A 19,390-nucleotide genomic window follows, 5' to 3' on the forward strand; every position below is an offset into this window, starting at 1 on the left:
CACCAATACATTTGAGAACTATTAATTACCCTCAACCTGGTTTAGCCCATCTGCTGAGACAGTTTTAGTGGGGTGTCACTGCTGCACATGCTACAGCTTCTTGGAACCACAAGTGAGATAGATGACAGGTGGACACCAAAGGTGGATGAAAGCAGCTGTGAAATGAGCACCGCAAGCCCTCATTATAATGGTGCTAGTCTCAAGCCTTTTTTTTTTTAGGCAATTGGGATTAAGTGACTTGCCCAGGGTCACGCAGCTAGACAGCTAGTAAGTATCAAGTGTTTGATCTGAGGCTGGATTTGAACTCAGGTCCTCCTGACTTCAGGGCCAGTGCTTTATCCACTGTGCCAACTAGCTGCCCCCTCAAGCCTTTTAAAATGAATTAGTCTGGCCCTAGATCCACAGACATACAGGTTATGTTATGTGCTCCATATGATGTCATCCTTATCCTACGATGAAACATTTAAATGAAACTTTCATAAAGGGTAGAATTATGCCTATGGGGAAATGATCCTTTGATTTTAAAAGCTTTTCTCAGTGTTTATGTTGTGCCTAAGATCTAAGTCATTAAAGAAGCCAACTCAGGCATTTCAACAGTGGAAAAGCAATGTCATACGAATACTGATTATAACTCAAAATTGGAAAGATATACCAGCTAAGTCTGTGTAGTGGCATAATAACTAGTGCTCTGTGTTCTGATCATGACACCATGGTAAAAAAATCATAGTAGACTCACTACTGAAATATGTGGTTAGAAGAAATTAGGAATAATTCTTCTATGACACTTAGAAACAGCTTTCGTACAAAAAATACCCCATGTTTATCTTTGTAAACCAAAATTTAACTCTCATTTCTCATGACAGCATTGAGTTGAATAGATGGTTTCAATAGCTGTTCCAATACTGGCAAAGCTCTGGGAGTCCTCACAACATGGGAAAGCATCAAATATCTTTGAACCCATGATATATCATTTTATGATAATGGTAGAATTGGCATATGAGCCAACATTGTTGAAAACCAAAATCTGCACCTATTCTGCTTACAGCACTGGAGCATTTGAACTTTGGAAATGTGTTCATTCTAAACTTGGATGGCAAAAGTTATGGACTGGAGTAGTTTCTTACCTTGGTAACTAATCATAATTTCTTGGCACCATCTATGAAATGTGCCTCTCATCTGACACTTGTGCCTCTGTTCAATTCCTCAGAACTGAACATCTTCAACCTATCAATAAAACAAGAAGCAAATGAGGGAGCAACTGATGACTTTCATGAGATAAAACATTCCTTTCTTCTGCTGTCCAAGGGAATTGCTTTCCATGCAATATTGTGAATTGAAGGTCATAATATATTGTGAGGGCTCTTGTGGCAAAGTGACATCTTTGCTTTTAAATCATTCATATTTGAATCTGAATAACCTTTTATGTAAAAATATACTATGACTGGGATAATCTCTGCTTAATCTCTAGATATATTTAACATGAGGTATTTGTGTTTACATTGTTCCTTTATCAAATATGTTCAATATTCATATTAGAAGTCTTCCCTGATATTTATAATGAGTAGCACAAGTAACTGGCTAAAAAGCTCATCAACATGAATTTTGGTATCTTATTTCTAAGGTTCATTTAAATAGAATAAATCATATGTAATATCAATCTGAATTAGCAGTCATTCTGCTAGGGCACAGAAATTGAAAAAAAAAAGGAAATAAAATGAATGGTTGAACTGAAGAGAAATAAAAGATAGAATAGAAAGGAGACCTTAAGCAGCAGAATCATTTTGCCTCCCATAATTAACAAAGGATAATTATGATCCCAACACTAGTTTTAGGTAACTTTTGTCTTCTTTCTTCAGATAAAATGAGGTTTAGCTAGATTTTCAAAAGCTGTAAATTTGAGGAACATACTTCAATAACCTCAGCTCATGGAGTGAATAGTCCTTTCATTTGTTTTCCTCAAAGAACAAGTGCCCTGTGTTAAAACTTACAGGAACATGTGTTGATGACTTTTTTTTTCTAAAAAAGCTATTCAGTAAATTTTGTTTTTCATTTTTTTATTTACTAATCTTTGACTGCTAGATAATCCAGGAAGCTCTCATACTAATGGAAACAATTATTTTCAGCTCATGAAGTGACTGACTTAGTTGGAATGCAAAAAATATCAAAATTTTCACATCATGAGATTCTCTGAGTTCATTTGCATAATGAGAAAATTTTAAACAGTGGAAAACAACTTGCAGAGAAAAGATTACAACTATTTGAAACCAATTATATTTTAAAAGATTACAACTATTTGAAACCAGTTATATTTTATATGTTTTTATAATTATTTTGTTTTTTTATTAAAAATTTACCAATTACATGTAAAAATTTTAAATTTTTTTTAAATTTTGAATTCTAAGATGTCTACTTCTAGTTCCTTGACTGCTCCTTGAGAAGGCAAACAATCTGATATCTATTACATGTGTGAAATAATGAAAAACATATTTCCACATTAGCCATGATGGAAAAGAAAAAAAAAGGACGAAATTAAAATAATATAAATAAAGTTTAAAAAAAGTGCTTTGCTATGCATTCAGAGTTCATCAGTTCTTTCTCTGGAGGAGGATAGAATTTTTCATCATGAGTCATTTGGAATTGTCTTAGATCATTGTCTTAATCATAGTAGTTAAGTCTTTCACCATTGATTATCCTTAACAATATTGCTGTTACTATCTACAGTGTTCTGGTTCTGCTCAATTCCCTTCTTAAGAGTTCATATAGATTTTAGGAGGTTTTTCTGAAACTGTATTGCTTTTCTTATAGCACAAAAGTATTCCATTAAAATCATATGCCACAATTTGTTCAGCCATTCTCCAATTGTGGGGCATCCTCCCAATTTCTAACTCTTTGCCACCACAAAAAGGGTTGTTATAAATATGTTTGCACACGTAGGTTTTTTCTCCTTTTTTGTTCTCTTTGGGATACAGACTTAGTTAGTGGTATTACTGGGTCAAATGTGCATAGCCTTTGGGCATGGTTCCAAATTGATCACCAGAATTGTTAAAGCAATTCACAACTTCAACAATAGTGCATTAGTGTCCCAATTTTTTCTGCATCCCCTCCAGCTCATCATTTTCCTTTTCTGTCTTGTTAGCTAATCTGATAGATGTGAGGTGGTGTTTCAATGTTGTTTGAATTTGTATTTCTCTATTAGTGATTTAAAACATTTTTCATGTGACTATAGATAGCTTTGATTTATTCTAAAAATGTCTCTTCATATTGTTTGACATTTTGTCAATTGGGGAATGGCTCTTGTTTTTTATAAATTTGGGTCAGTTCCTAGTTCATTATATATTTGAGAACTGAGATTTATCAGAGAAATTAGCTGTAAAATTTTTTCACTCAGTTTCCTCATTTTCTTCTAATTTTTGCAGTATTATTTTTGTTTGTGCAAAAGCTTATTAACCTCATGTAAACAAAATTATCTATATTACTTCTATAATATTCTCTCTCTCTCTTTTGTCATAAATTCTTCCCTTATCCAGAGATACAACAGATTTTTTTCCCCATTCTATCTCCCTTAGCTTATTTATTATATTAGCTTTCATTTCAAAATCATTTACCATTTTGACCTTAGAATACTGTGTGAGATATTGGTCTATGTCTAGTTTCTGCCAAAATGCTTCTAAGTTTTCCCATTAATTTCTTGTCAAATGTTGAATTTTTATCCCAAAGCTTGGATTTTTAGTGTATCAAACACTATATTACTATGGTTATTTACTACTGTGTATTATATACCTAATCTATTCTACTTACCCACCACTCTGTTTCTTAGTACCAGATTGTTTTGATAATTATCACTTTGTAATATAGTTTAAATCTGGAACTGCTAGATTTACTTCTTTTATTTTTTTATTATTTATTCCCTTGATATTTTTGACCTTTAAGTCTTCCAGATGAATTTTGTTACTAGTTTTTTCTAGCTTTATATAACAACTCTTTCATAGGTTGATTGGTATGTTACTGAATAAGTAAATAAATTCAGGTCTAATTGTCATTGTTATTATATTGGTTTGTTCTATCTATGAGCAACTAATATTTCTCCAATTGTTCAGATGTGTCTATTTCTGTGAGAAGTGTTTTGTAATTCTGTTCATATTGTTCCTGGCTATGTCTTGGCAGCTGGACTCCAAAGAATTTCATAGTGTCTGTTGTCATTTTATTTTTTATTAATTTATTTTATATTTAAATACATAATAAGAAAAGAAAAAGAAACATACAAACTTAAATAATAAAACAAATACAAAATAAGAAAAGAAAAAAAAGCATTGTCAAGTGTACAACAGAACATAAAAGAAGATTCAAAATATACAGCAATAAATTTCCATTTCAAAAAAGCCTCAATAATAAATATTACACATTGTGCTCAGAGCTGTCCATCTTTTCTTTGTTTCTTTGTAAATTTTCTTTTGTTTGCTGTGAACTTTTTACTTTGTTCTTTTTTTCCTTTTCTCCCCCAAGAAGGCTACATTTAAGCACAGATATATACATACAGATACACACATACACACAAACATATATATGCATATACACATACATGCATATACACACTTACACATACATATACTTAGATATCTATAATCATACTCATATATAGACATATACATTCATATACATCTATGGTACATATACTTATTTTTCCTCTATTTCTCTAAGGGTAGATGACATCTTCCTTCATAAGTTGTTATTTTAAATGGAATTTCTCTTCCTATCTCTTGCTGCTGGGTCAATCATTCCTTTTAGCATGATGAATTTCCCCTGGTTATCCCATTTAATTAGGTGTATTTGCTTTTTCTTTGAGATCATGATTGCTATACCTGCCTTTTTTTACAACAGTTAAACCATAATAGATGCTGCCTCAGCCCCTTATTTTAACTCTTTGTGCGTGTCTTTCTGTTTCAAATGTTTTTCTTATAAAGAACATATTATAGGATTATGTTTTCTGATCCACTATGCTATATGCTTCCATTTTATGGGTGAGTTCATTCCATCCACATCCAGAGTTATGATTACTAGCTGAAATTCTCTCCATCCTATTCTCTTCTATTTATCCTTCTCTCCCTTTTTTTTAATCCTATCCCTTCTGTAAAGTCTGTTTTGCTTTGGACCACCGACTTCTTTTATTTGTTCTCCATTTTTATTTTTTATTAAACAATTTATTTATTGATTTTTATTTTTCAACATGTTTTCCATAAGATTTTAAGTTTCAAATGTTCTCCTCTTTCCTCTCCTTCTCCCTCCCCAAGACTGTGCAATCTGATATAGGCTCTACTTATACATTCATAATAAGCATATTTTCATACTAGTCATTTACATACATGCTGTAAAGAAGAATTAGAACCAATGGGAGGAACCACTAGAAGAAGAATCAAAACCAAACAACAACAGAAAAGGAAAGCAAATAGTGTGCTTTCATCCACATTCAGATTCCATAGTTCTTTCTTTGGATGTGGAAAGCTTTTTCCACCATGAGTCTTTTGGAGTTGTCTTAGATCCTTGCATTGCTGAGAAGACCTAAGTCTACCAAAGTCAGTCATCACACAGTGTGGCTGTTACTGTATACAATGTTCTCCTGGTTCTGCTCACTTTACTCAACATCAATTCATATAAGTTTTTCCAGGTTTTTCTGAAGTCTGCTTGCTCATCATTTCTTATAGCATAATACTATTCCATTACATTTATATACCACAGCTTGTTCAGCCATTCCCTAATTGATGGGCATACCTTCAATTTCCCATTCTTGGCCACCACAAAAAAAGCTGCTATAAATAGTTTTGTACATGTGGGTCCTTTTCCCATTTTTATGATCTTTTTGGGATATAGACCTAGAAGTGGTATTGCTGGGCCAAAGTGTATGCACATTTTTATAGCCCTTCAGGCATAGTTCCAAATTGCTCTCTAGAAGAGTTGGATCATTTCACAACTCCACTAACAATGAGTTAGTGTTACAATTTTCCCATATCTTCCCCAACATTTATCACTTTCCTGTTTTGTCAAGTTAGCCAATCTGATGGGTGTGATGTGATACCTCAGAGTTGACTTGATTTTCATTTCTCCAATCAATAGTGATTTAGAGCAATTTTTTTATATGACTATATTTTTAATTTCTTACTCTGAAAACTGCCTGTTCGTATCCTTTGGCCATTTATCAATTGGGGAATGACTTGTATTCTTATAAATTTGAGTTAATTCTCTATATATTTTAGAAATGAGGACTTTATTAGAGACACTGGTTGTAAAAATTGTTTCCAAGCTTACTGTTTCCCTTCTAATCTTGGTTGCATTGGCTTTGTCTGTGCAAAAGCTTTTCAATTTAATGTAATCAAAATTGTCCATTTTGCATTTCATAATGTTCTCTATCTCGTTTGGTCATAAATTCTTCCCTTCTTCATAGATCTGACTGGTAAACTATTCATTGTTCTCCTAATTTGAATATGGTTTCACCCTTTATATTTAAATCATGTACCTATTTCTACCTTATCTTGGTATACAGTGTGAGATGTTGGCCTATGCCAAGTTTCTGCCATACTATTTTACAATTTCCCCAGCAGCTTTTGTCAAACAGTAAGTTCTTATTCCAGAAGCTGGTCTTTGGGTTTATCAAACAGTAGATTACTATAGTCATTGACTACTGTGTCTTGTGTATCTGACCTATTCCACTGATCCACCACTCTGTTTCTTAACCAGTACCAATAGTTTTGATGATTGCTGCTTTTTGATACAATTTAAGATTTGGTACAACTAGGCTACCTTCCTTTGCATTTCGTTTCTTTAGTTCCCTTGATATTCTGGACTTTTTGTTCTTCCAGATGAATTTTGTTATTGTTTTTTTCTAGCTCTATAAAATAATTTTTTGGTAATTTGATTGGTATGACACTGAATAAGTAAATTAGCTTAGGTAGAATTGTCATTTTTATTATATTAGTTTGGCCTACCCATGAACAACTGATATTTTTCCTATAATTTAGATCTGATTTTATTTGTGTGAAAAGCGTTTCATAATTATGTTCATATAATTCTTGGTTTTGTTTTGGCAGGTAGACTCCTAAATATTTTATAATGTCTACAGTCATTTTAAATGGAAATTCTCTTTCTATCCCTTGCTTTTGGGCTTTGTTAGTAATATATAGAAATGCTGAAGATTTATGTGGTTTTATTTTGTATCCTGCAACTTTGTTAAATTTCTTTATTATTTCAAGTAGTTTTTTTTTTTACTTGATTCTCTAGGAATCAAGTTTCTTCTTTGTTTCTTCTTTGCTTATTCCAATTCCTTCAATGTCTTTTTATTCTTAGCAATTCTTAGTTGCTAACACTAACATTTCTAGTACCATATTGAACAACAGTGGTGATAGTGAGCATCCTTGTTTCATCCCTGATCTTATTTGAAATGCTTCTAGCTTATCCTCATTATATATAATGCTTTCTGATGGTTTTAGATAGATACTACCTATCATATTAAGGAATACTCCATTTATTCCAATGATTTCTAGTGTTTTTTAAAGGAATAGGTGTTGTATTTTTTCAAAAGTTATTTTTTTATATCTATTGAGATAATCATATGGTTTATGTTAGTTTTGTTGTTGATATGGTCAATTATGCTGGTAGTTTTCCTAATACTGAACCAGCCTTGCATTCCTAGTATAAATTCTACCTGGTCATAGTGTATTACCTTTGAGATAAGTTGCAGTAATCTCTTTGCTAATATTTTATTTAGAAATTTTGCATCTATATTCAAGAGGGAAATTGGTCTATAGTTTTTCTCTGTTTTGGTCTCCAATTTTTTCACACTTGTTTTCTGTTATCCCCTTAAGTTTCTACTTCCCTCTTGGGTGAAATATATTTATTTTACCAATAGAGTACATATGTATTCCCTCTTTGAAGCAATTTAGATGAGTGACCTTCAAGCACTATTTTATGTGACCTTCATCAAGGCTGTTAATTGTATCTTTCATAATTTTCTTTCTTTTGCTTCATTTCTTTATCTAATCTTTCCTTTACCAGTATTGTTTGATTTTGAAAATTATATTTGCGATCTTCTAGGAATTCTTGTTTGAGTTGTGTCCAACTCACATTTTTCTTTGAGGCTTTGCTTGTAGTTGTTTTAGCTTCATTGTCTTCTTCTGAGTTTGTGTCTTGAGTTTTCCTGTCACCATAGTAGTTTTTTGTGATCAGCTTTTTCTTATTGATGTTGTGGTGGTGGTGGTGGTGGTTGTGATTGTGTGCTCATTTTTCCACCCTATTATTTTTATTATTATTATTATTTTTTTATTTAGGACTGCATGTTAATGTTAGGTTATGTTTCTGGTGGAGGTAGGGAGAAACTCTTCTTTGCATTGCTGTTTTCAAAGCTATTTCTGGGAGTTTGGAAGTTTTCAGTGATTTCAAGATGGTGTGATCTGGGGAGAGGTGTGGTCACTGCTCTCTGGGTCTTTACTCTGTTCCTTAACCAGGATGGATCCCTGATTCCTTTGGGATTGTAATAAATATGGTTCTTCAGGGCCCCTCCTCCCCTGGTACCAGAAACAATACTGTTGATCTGGGTCCCTGATGCTTTTGGATCAGAAGTGATACTGTCCCTCAGTGCTTCCAAATCCCCTTGACCAACAGTGTGCTGACCTAGAAGTGTATATAGGCAATGGAGTTGCTAAAAAATCATGTGGTCCTGCATCCAGTGGTAGCACAGAGGTCCTTTTTGATCTCTTTCTGACCATTTGCCAAATCTTATGCCACCTCTGGCTTAAAAGCTCTCAAAGCTACTGTTGTTTCTCTCACTACCAACCACCACTGGTGTTTCATCTGCATGACCTCTTCGATAGCATCCTCCCCTGTTTCACAGATCTCATTTTCTGAGTTCCTATGTTGCTTTGGGCTGAAAGAATGTATAGCTCTGATTTTTTTTGGCTTTGCCATTCCAGAATTTGATTTGAGATGTTATTTTAAGGTTGCACAGCTATGAGCTTTCTCTACTCCACCATCTGAACTCTGGAACTGAATGTCCTTCATCAACTAGATTTTAAATCAGCATTTAAACACCCTGGGTATATTGCAAGCATGCCTCTAAAGCATTGTGGGGGAAAATAATTTAACTTTAACTCTAAAGTTAGTTTTATTTGTCAAGCAGACTAATCAAAATAAGTAAGGCTAACTGTTGTTAAGGGTCAACTAGCAAAGAAAGGTGGTGGAAACAGCCAATATTAAGAAACAGACATTTTAAATTCCATGCCTAAGTTAGGGGTTTTTAATATCCCACATTCTATCATATTTCACATTTCAGTTGTAGAAATGTATGTAGACCAGATTTCTAATTTCTACTTTACAAAATCTTCTTTCAAATAACTTAAAATGATATGGACATAAGTCCCTCACATATATAATTTATAGGAAATGGAGCTAAATTAAAGTTAGATAACATTTTAGGCAAATGAGACCCTTGTATAAACTCAAAATGATAGATTCCTGCTTCCCAGTTCCCTGGACTCTAAGTAGAACAATCTGGGAGTCATTAGGTTTGAGTATAAATACTGCATTCCCATAGACATAAACTTCTTTCTCAAAGAACCTACTGTATATAGGGTTTGTCTTTATACAGATACCTGCCAGTTGGATAATCAGTACAAAAGCTTTGACAAGAGGAGAATGGAAAAATTATTTCATCTGTCTCATTATAGTTTATTTTAATGTTGGAAAACATGGTGAGTGGACCTGCCCAGGGGTGTATGTATAGTTGGCCTTTTCATAGTAGGAGCTTCCTGCATTTGTTTATCCTTATACTAACTTCCTACCCCCAAATATTTTCAGAATGTATTCAATTGAATACATTATTGAATTACTATTTAATTCATTAGTTATTTTCAGGGAAAATCATCAAACAGTTCTTGGAGTATAGATGGTTTCAGTTAAACCTTTAGTCTGTAACTCTGATTATTTAACACTTAAAAGACTCAAAAAGGAGATAGCACTGTGAACTGAACAGGCACTCAATAAAGAATGAGGAAATAAGTATTTTGGTCTCTGAACTATTATTTTCTGTGTGACCTTGAGACATGACAACCTTTGGGTCTTTGCTTCCTCATCTTCTAAATAAGGCAGATAACTAGATGATCTATAAGGTCTCTGCCACCAGTATGATAGTTATAGAAAAAAATGAGCTCTCTTTAATGTATGATGTGTGTATGTATGCATGTATGTACATATTTTATTCTATTTAATTCAGTTATTGTGATTCATTTCTTTTATTGTGGACAGAGATAATACCTTGTAGGCTACTAAAAAATCTGTCTTTCCTCCCCCTAAATCAACACTTGAGGCTATATTAAGATAATAAATGTTTAATTATTTTTTTTTCAAAAAATTATACCCACTCCTTATCCTGACAGCTAAATCCCTAGAGTCTGTCATATTGAATGACTCCTGAGCCTGATTCTTTCAATTCATGCAACCAGCCACAGAGTAACTTTCAAAACGGGTCCAATTCACTGCTTATTTTAACAAAGAAAACAAAAACAAAACAAAACAAACAAAAAACAAAATAACTCTAATGTGAAGCCTGTTTTTAAAGTGAAAAGTATAAGAAACACAAACTCCTGATCTTATTTTTTAGCTTCCTTTGTAAGCCTTACTTTCTATGACTTAAACCAATCAACATGCTAGATAGAGAAGACTGATCTCCCATTTTTGCCTCTGTTATTTACTTACTGTGTGATCCTCTCTCTCTCTCTCTCTGTCTATCTCTATCTCTCTCTCTCTGCTGCTGTGTCTGGGATAATAGGATGTAGAAGCAAGGCCGTTGATTAGAATAAGCTGAATTTTTTTCCCAGTCTTATGACAGGGGTGTGTGTGTGTGTGTGTGTGCACACGTGTATGTGTGTTATGGATATTGTGTAGAGGATTGCTGATTTGCAAATGCATAGAAGAACTACATGCAGATGTCAACTAACTCTCTTCGATTTCCTTTTATATCATGTTAGTTTTAGAGGGTGAAACAAGTGGAACTATAGGCTTGCTTTTCTAAATGTTTGGATTTTTTAAAACGATCAAACTTTTAGAGAGCATTTACTTTTTGCTCCAGGTGAAAGTTTGTTGGAGCAACAACTTCGTTGTAACTAGGTTGTGATAGTGAAATACATAGACACTTCTAATTAAAGAAAGGAGAACAGATGTGGTACAAGTTTAAGTACCCACATATAAGAACCACTTGTCTTAGCAGTCTATAATTGCCATGTTGAATCCTAGTTTGGAAAAGTGAGTGGTTTCATTTTTGTTTTTTGTTTGTTTGTTTGTTTTTATTGAAAAACAATCCACAAATGGAAATGGTAATAATGGTAAGAGCAGAGTGATCACGTCTAGAATACTTTAGTTCTGTGCTCTGAAAAGAGGGAGGAGGAGAGATCATAATATAATTGAATATAATTTATACAAAATGAGTATCTTATAGATGAACTAACAAATATGTCATTTTCCAAGAATGTCTGAAGCATTTAGTATCTATATTTTTAACTAAGAGAAAATATACTTTGATTTTGGGAGTATGTAGTCTTTGGTTTATTTCACATTTATTATGCAGAAAAATCTTGAAAATTATGTGTATTTTCCCTAAACCTAATAATTATATTAGTTTACATATTCCAGTTCTTTCAATCTTCTAGTCTTTCAGCAAATATGTAATCATAGACTACTATGAGCAAGGCAGCAACATTAATGTTTTTCAATGTCGTGATAACCAAATATTTGAAAACAGAACTTATTTTTCTAAATTCCTATAATTTCTGAATTTTTCTCTACCACTAGTTAGGTTGGGATAAAGATTATTTATCTCCCTCTATAATTATTCTACTCACTTAAAATTATGAAAGATATATTTGATTTTGCATTTTAAGAGTCCTGTTAGAAAGAGTATTGTCAATGCTTAATGACTAAATTGAAGATTTTTGATTGTAAAAATAAATATGTAGTCAATTTATGCTATTCTGAAAAATGGATACAGAAATAGATTAATAGAGAGACACTACTTTTATTAAGCACTTAACATGTTATAGGCATTAGATATGAATAAAAGAAAGAAACAAGCTTATATTCTAAGAGGGGAGAAAGAATGTAAAGAAGACTCAAAAGGGGGAAAGATTTCATGCAGATGGTATAGTGTGGAGATGGCTGAAAAGTGGCACTGAGGGGTGGTATCTGGTAAGATAAGATGAGAACTTAGCAATCAGAGCCCAGGTACCAGGAAGAGAAGTCCAATTTTTTTTTCTTTTTCTTTTCTTTTTTTTGTTTTCATAATTTCGAATTTAGTATTTAATTGTGGATTTTTAATTTTTTTCTAATTTCTTTAGTTGCATGCCCAACTAATTGATCTTCTCTTTCTCTATTTTATTTATGTAAGCATTTATAGATATGAAACTTTCCCTAAGAACTGCTTTTGCTGTATCCCATAAGTTTTGGTATATTGTCTCATTATTGTCATTCTCTTGGATGAAATTATTGATTGTTTCTATGATTTGTTGTTTGGCCCACTCCTTTTTTTTTCTTTTCCACATGTATTTTTTTTTTATTTTTTAAATAGCATTTTCCCCAAATACATTGTAAAAACAATTTTTTAACATTCCCTGTTCCTATGTTTTGAGTTCCAAATTCTTCCCTTCCTTCGCCTTCTCCCTGAGATGGTAAGCAATCTGATATGCTATAGATGTGCAATCATGTAAAACATTTCCATGTAAGTCATTTTGTGCAAGAAAACATGAACAACAATAAAAAAGTGAAAATACTATGATTTGGTCTGTATTCAGATGACATCAGTTCTTGTTCTGGAGGTGCACAGTATTTTTCATCATAAGTCCTTTGGGATTATCTTGGATCATTGTATAGCTGAGAATAACTAAGTCATTCACAGTTCTCCATCATACAGTATTGCTGTTACTGTATACAGTGTTCTCCTGGTTCTGCTTCCTTCACTTTGGATTAGTTCATGTAAGTCTTTCCAGGTTTTTCTGAAAGCATCCTGCTTGTTATTTCTTGTTTTTGTTTTGTTTTGTTTTTGTTGTTGTTGTTGTTGTTGTTGTTGTTTGGCTAGGCAATGGGGTTAAGTGACTTGACCACAGACACGCAGCTAGTAAGTATTATCTGTCTGAGGCCGGGTTTGAACTCAGGTCTACCTGACTGTAGGATGGGTGCTCTGTCCACTTCACCACCTAGCTGCCCTAAAGTTGATTCTTTTTTTTTCTTGCTTTTTTTGGTGAGGCAATGGGGGTTAAGTGACTAGCCGAGGGTCACATAGATAGTTAAGTGTCAAGTATCTGAGGCCAGATTTGAACTCAGGTCCTCCTGACTCCAAGGATGGAGCTCTATCCACTGAGCCACCTAGATGTCCCAAAGTATTATTTTTTTTATTTTATTTTTTGGCTAGGCAATGGCCCAGGGTCACACAGCTAGTAAGTGTTATGTGTCTGAGGCCAGATTTGAACTCAGGTCCTCCTGAAGCCAGGGCTGGTGCTCTATCCACTGCGCCATCTAGCTGTCCCCCCACTTGTCATTTTTTATAGCACAATAATATTCCATTATAATCATAAATCATAACTTGTTTAGACATTCCCAATTTGATGAGTATCTCCTCAATTTCCAATTGTTAGTCACCACAAAAAGAACTGCTCTAAATATTTTTGTGCAAATAGGCTCTTTTCCCTTTTTTGGTGGACCTCTTTAGCATACAGACATAATAGTGGTATTTCTGGATCAAACTATTTTATAGTTTGTAGTTTTACAGTCCTTTGGGCCTAGTTCCAAATTCCTTTCCAGAATGATTGGATCAGTTCACAACTCCACCAACAATACATTAATGTCCCAGTTTTCCTGCATTCCTTCCCACATTTATCATTTTTCTTTTGTGTCATAGATGCCAATCTGATGGGTGAGGTGGTACCTTGTTTTAATTTGCATTTCTCTCATCAATACCACACACACATATTCTTTAATATTCCTGCTCAGATGTTTTGTCTTTCAACACTAAATTTTTCAAGTTTGTTAGTATCTTTCCCATCCTCCATAATCTTTATTAATTTTTAAAATTTTGTTAATACCTTTTGTTTTAGAATCTAGACATTTCCTGTTCCTCCCCTATTTCACTATCCCTTGTGAAGAAAGAAAAACAATTAAGTAAAAATGATTGACAAAATAATGACATTGAATAGTGCATGTAACAATCTGCTATCCAATGGCTCAATGCTTAGCACAGTGCCTGACACACAGTAGGCACTTAATAAATGTTTGTGGCTTGTTTATAAATGGGGAAGATTCTTTAAAATTTTTAGAAGATAATTGATAATGGTTTACTAATGAGATCTGGCAGTTATTACAACATTCAAGAATGTAGTTCATCTTGGTCTGGCGCCTCAAATACACCAAACAGCTACATGCTCTCATTTCATTACCTGTACAAGCAGCAACAGCAGAAGTGCAGGAGTCTTTCCAGTAATGGAACCCAGGTTCTCTTGCACTGTCTGGCTCATTACACCTTCATTCCAAGGCCCTGGGAGCACATGTCTCAAATCTTTGGTTTGGCTAATGTGTAGGGGCTGCCCAAAAATAATTAATAAGATCCCTTACAGAAAGATACTCAGTGTATCAAGTAGATCTTATAATACCATATGTATATATATATATATATAAAATAACATGTACATAATATATAAAAAACATAGGATGGCTATTTCCTTTACCACAAAATAAATGTTTAAGACAAGACTCAAAAGCACACATTGACAAATATTTAAGCATGCTATAGTAACTCATAATTTTTATCATATTTGCCCAAAAGGTAAAGGCTCCTCAGAAACTTGTGGGATTGCTGAGCAGGCAATCTTGAGCAATTTCACTTCAAATCTATACTGTCCGCTCAGCTCACTCAAGATCCATATTTTCTAGCAAGCCAGGCTCAACTTGTCAGTGGTTATCTTTTCTTCTAAGAAATAGTGTCTGAACAGGAAGTACTTACCACTGGGCAAATTGGACTTGATTCTGGCAATCACAGGTTCTCAAGCTTACAAAGTCACAACTAAGGCTAGGAATATTCATCTCAGGATTGTTTGGTGACATCTGATCAGGTGAGAAACATAAAGAGGAATCCTGAGCATTGTGATTTCATCTCAGTCTTACCTAGACAATACATGCTCTCCCTGCCATGTGTGAACAGCTGGCAAAACTGCTGGGAGAAGGCAACTGCAATTCCCTCTCCCATCATTGAAATTTGAGGTAAAGCTTGAAGAAGAGTCCTGATGTATTTGACCATCAGGAAGTGAATGAGCAAGAAGGTGGACTCACTCCTCTTAAAGTCTAATAAGTGGGTTGGCTCAGTGGCCTATCCTCTTTGGCACACTTAGGCTCCCTTCCCTGTCACAGAGACTTAGGGACCAACTAGGAGCTATTGCTCCAACATATTCCTGAACAAAAGACCAAAGCTCATGTGTCATTAGAAGTGACTTATTATGGGGCTTCTAGGTGGTGCAGTGAATAAGTGCACTGGCCCTGAAGTCAGGAGGACCCAAGTTCAAATCTGGTCTCAAACCAAACACTTGACACTTACTAGCTGTGTGACACTGGGCAAGTTGCTTAACCCCAATTGCCTTAAAAAAAAAAGTGACTTATTATAGGGCCAATGGAAGAGGGCAGGAAGCATGTTCAGTTTCACAGGAAGTGACCTAGCCAGAGCACAGGTGTGACTGGCAGTGGCTAGGGTGTAGGCCCAACTCCATGGAAATGCTCCAGTCCAACATATCTAAGGGCTCCTCTGATGACCACCATTACACTTAACTTGGACAGAAACTCACTTCTGATACCTGCTCCTCCTCCTCCCCCCTGCCCTTCACATTCCAAAGATTATTCTCTTCAGCAGAGAAAATGGATTCAAAATAAAAGTTGAGCAGCTCTGCCTTCTCTCCATTAATGGTTTTAATCTTTCCACTCACAATGAACAGTGGGCCTATCCCTCCTTTGATTCTCCTTTTCTCCAAATTTAGTCAAACTCAGGCCCATCCTTTTATTTTTTAACTTAAAATTAACTTAATTGTACTTGCTGGACAATTATTAAAAAGAGAGAGAAAAATAATTCAAATAACACAGCTGAAACCTGTTACTCCATTCAATGGTACAATGGGTATGTACATGTTTTGGAGTGATTCTAGAATCTCCTAATTGTGCCCATAATCTTTAGACTGGTAAACCTAATGAGAAGGGCAGCCTAATTAGTTACCGTTTCTAGAATTTCTGGTTAGCTAGAAGGCTCCTGATGAACTGTTCCCTTGCATTTTCTGGTGAAACAATTCATATTATGGTGCCATCCATCTTTAATGTCACACTTACATGTAAAGCCCCTTCAAAAGTTTTTTTTTTCCCCTAACCATCAGTTTTCTTTATTAAATGTTTATCTGCTTGGTTTTTTTTTTTTTCTGGATTTGAGAAGACCAGTTACTCTCCTATCTCCTGATCAATAACTAAGCTGGGTATAGTGTAAAATAAAATTTATATTCAATTATTTTTACAGCAATCACTTATGCACCATCTACTCTCTGATAGACTGCCTTTTAAAAAAGAGATCCTAACCATTTCCCAGCTACAACTGTTTAAAGATATTGTACTGTATCTACTGGGGAACTTAAGGATTTTCAAAGGCAATTCTGACTACATCAATTTTTGGCTTACACACTGACTTTAAACCATAACATTCACGCTGAGAAATGAGTACAGTACAGCAACAGGATCTAGGTCAATACCACAGCTAGGTGTTCCAGAACCATCCAGGTCATTGTCTGGATCTTCCTGGTCCAGGTAGTCTTCAGCATCAGGCAAATAAAATATTTGACTGGTGGAAGAGGCTAGAGCAGGATGAAGGATTGCTGCTTTTCAGAACTGAAATGGAAGGGCAGGGCCAGGGTATCCCCGGCCTCTCTTTCCTTCTTGGACAGGTGGAAGTTAAAGGTTAAGTCTGCCATGGCGTCCATAATGGGGGAGGGGGGTGTGCGGTGGAGCCGGGCCTCCAAAGGGGTTGCCCATGGAACTGCAGGCTGAAGTTGGGCAGGATGGAGAGCCAATAAGTCTGCTCAATCGGGCGACGTCTGGGCTTGGGGTGGAGGATGAACTCAGTAGTGTAGCCCAAGTTCCCGCCCACAGTCACCTCAACCTGGGCCAGATTCCTCAAGGCGCCCATGCACATCCCGGCCCATGCACATCCTCCTGCACCAGACCAAGCACACGGACCTGTCCAGAGTGGGCGCTGCCATGGCCCAGGGCTCTCAGCGCCTGGCAGAGGGCACTGCAGGGGTCATAGAGCAGCAGCCAGCTGAAGGAGTCCAGGCGAGGATGCAGGGGCCGGGGGTCTGCTCTCCTCAAGCATGCCCTCAGGGCTCCCAGGGACATCCCCCCCCCCCCCCCCCCCCGGCCCAGCCCTGAGGGTCTCAGAAGACGTCTTGGTAAACAAACCGGCGGTTATCCCTGTTCAAGCCTTCCCTGAAAGCCTCCTCCCTCACCTTGCAGCCCAACTTGAACTTGTTTGCCTTTCAGGGCCACCTCCCGAATCAAAGCTGTCAGCAGGCTCCCGCCCTCCCACTCCACTGAGTCTCCGAGCAGCACCAGATCTCTGCTGCTGCTGACCAGCATTTTCTCTCCCACTCATTCTTTAGGATTAGATTATTTAGTTTCCAATTAATTTTTAGTCTATCTTTTCATGGTCCTTTATTACACATAATTTTTATTGCATCATGATCTGAAGAGGATGCATTTAATATTTCTGCTTTTCTGCATTGGATTGTGAGGTTTTTCTGCCCTAGTACATGGTCAATTTTTTTTTTGTGTAGGTGCCATGAACCACTGAGAAAAAAAAAAAGTGTATTCCTTTCGATCCCCATTCAATTTTCTCCAGAGGTTTACCATAACTAACTTTTCTAAAATTCTGTTCACCTCCTTAACTTCTTTCTTGTTTATTTTGTGGTTAGATTTATCTAGTTCAGAGAGGGGGAAGTTGAGGTCCCTCACTAGTATAATTTTGCTGTTTGGTTCTTCCATAACTCCCTGAACTTCTTCTCTAAGAATTTGGATGCTATACCACTTGGTGCATAGATATTTAGTAATGATATTACTTCATTGTCTATGGTGCCTTTTAGCAGCATGTAAATTCCTTCCTTATCTCTTTTGATAAGATCTATTTGTGCTTTTGCTTTGTCTAAAATCAGGATTGCTACCCCTCCTTTTTCTAGAGAGGTCTAAATTTCTGTTGGCAGGTTATTACTTGGACAGTCTCATTGTACAAATTAATACTAATTTAACTTGAAAATACAGTTATTTGAGGCATAAAGTTTTCTAAGTATTCCATTTATGCTGTTTGTTTTATACATATACCTATATATACATATTCTTCTGTGTGTCCTCAAAATAACCAGTTAAGAAGGAATTTAGTCAGAGAGCCTTAAGTAGCTTTTAGAAGTGGTACTTAAAATGTTAGTGCATTGTGAATAATTGATACAAAGTAACCTCTCCAAATTTTAACATAGTCTCCCACAAGGACACTAGAAAAGGGAAAAGCTGGCTCAAGCTTAATGACTGCATGTGGCAGAAGGCTAATTCACATACAGTTTCTGTTTTTATAAATATATTGCTTCTATTTGTGAAGTGCTGAAAAAGATCCTCTCAAATATCATGTAGTTTCTTTGCAGGGCTTCTTATAGAACCATTAGTGCAGTCTGTATTTGTTTCTGTTACTATTAATTGATCCAGGGATATAGCAGTCATTGATGGGAACATGGAAGTCTATGTTGCTGGAGGTGGGGGGAGTACCACTGTTATGATTAATACCTTCTATACTCTTTGAGCCTTTAAAGGTCCTCTTCTGGACTAAACAGCTGAAGGAGACTGGTCAAGGCAGAAGCTTGAAGCTCTCCCCCCCACCCAATTCTAAGTAGTATAAAACCCCACACCTGTTGCAATGTCTGGAATTTAATCCTTTCTCAACTCTTTTGTTGATTTACAGATCCCTGAGAAATGATCAAATTTCCATGATCTATTCAAACATGATTCTTGTTCAGCATTCTTTGAGATGGAATGTCTTTTAGAACAATGTAGGGGAAGGGAGGTAGGTGACATAGTGGATAGGATGCCAACCCCATACTCCAGAGGACCTGAGTTCAAATCCAGTCTCAGACATTTACTAGCTCTGTGACACTTAACCCTGTTTGCCTCAGTTTCATCATCTGTAAAATTCACTGGAGAAAGAAATGTCAAACCTCTATAGTATCAACAGACACAAACACGCACTGAAGAAAAAAATAATCTTTAAGAAGTGGAATTGAGCAAATGGAAAAGGAGGTCCCCC

General features: G+C 35.5%; 1 pseudogene; it reads right to left on the reverse strand.

Annotated features, from left to right (window-relative positions):
* Nucleotides 1-16,737: 16,737 nt before the first annotated feature.
* LOC114048104 lies at nt 16,738-17,682 on the reverse strand (annotated as a pseudogene).
* Nucleotides 17,683-19,390: the final 1,708 nt, after the last annotated feature.

Source organism: Vombatus ursinus, unplaced genomic scaffold (genome assembly GCF_900497805.2).
Source record: "Vombatus ursinus unplaced genomic scaffold, bare-nosed wombat genome assembly UNPS02014791.1, whole genome shotgun sequence".
NCBI lineage: Eukaryota > Metazoa > Chordata > Mammalia > Diprotodontia > Vombatidae > Vombatus > Vombatus ursinus.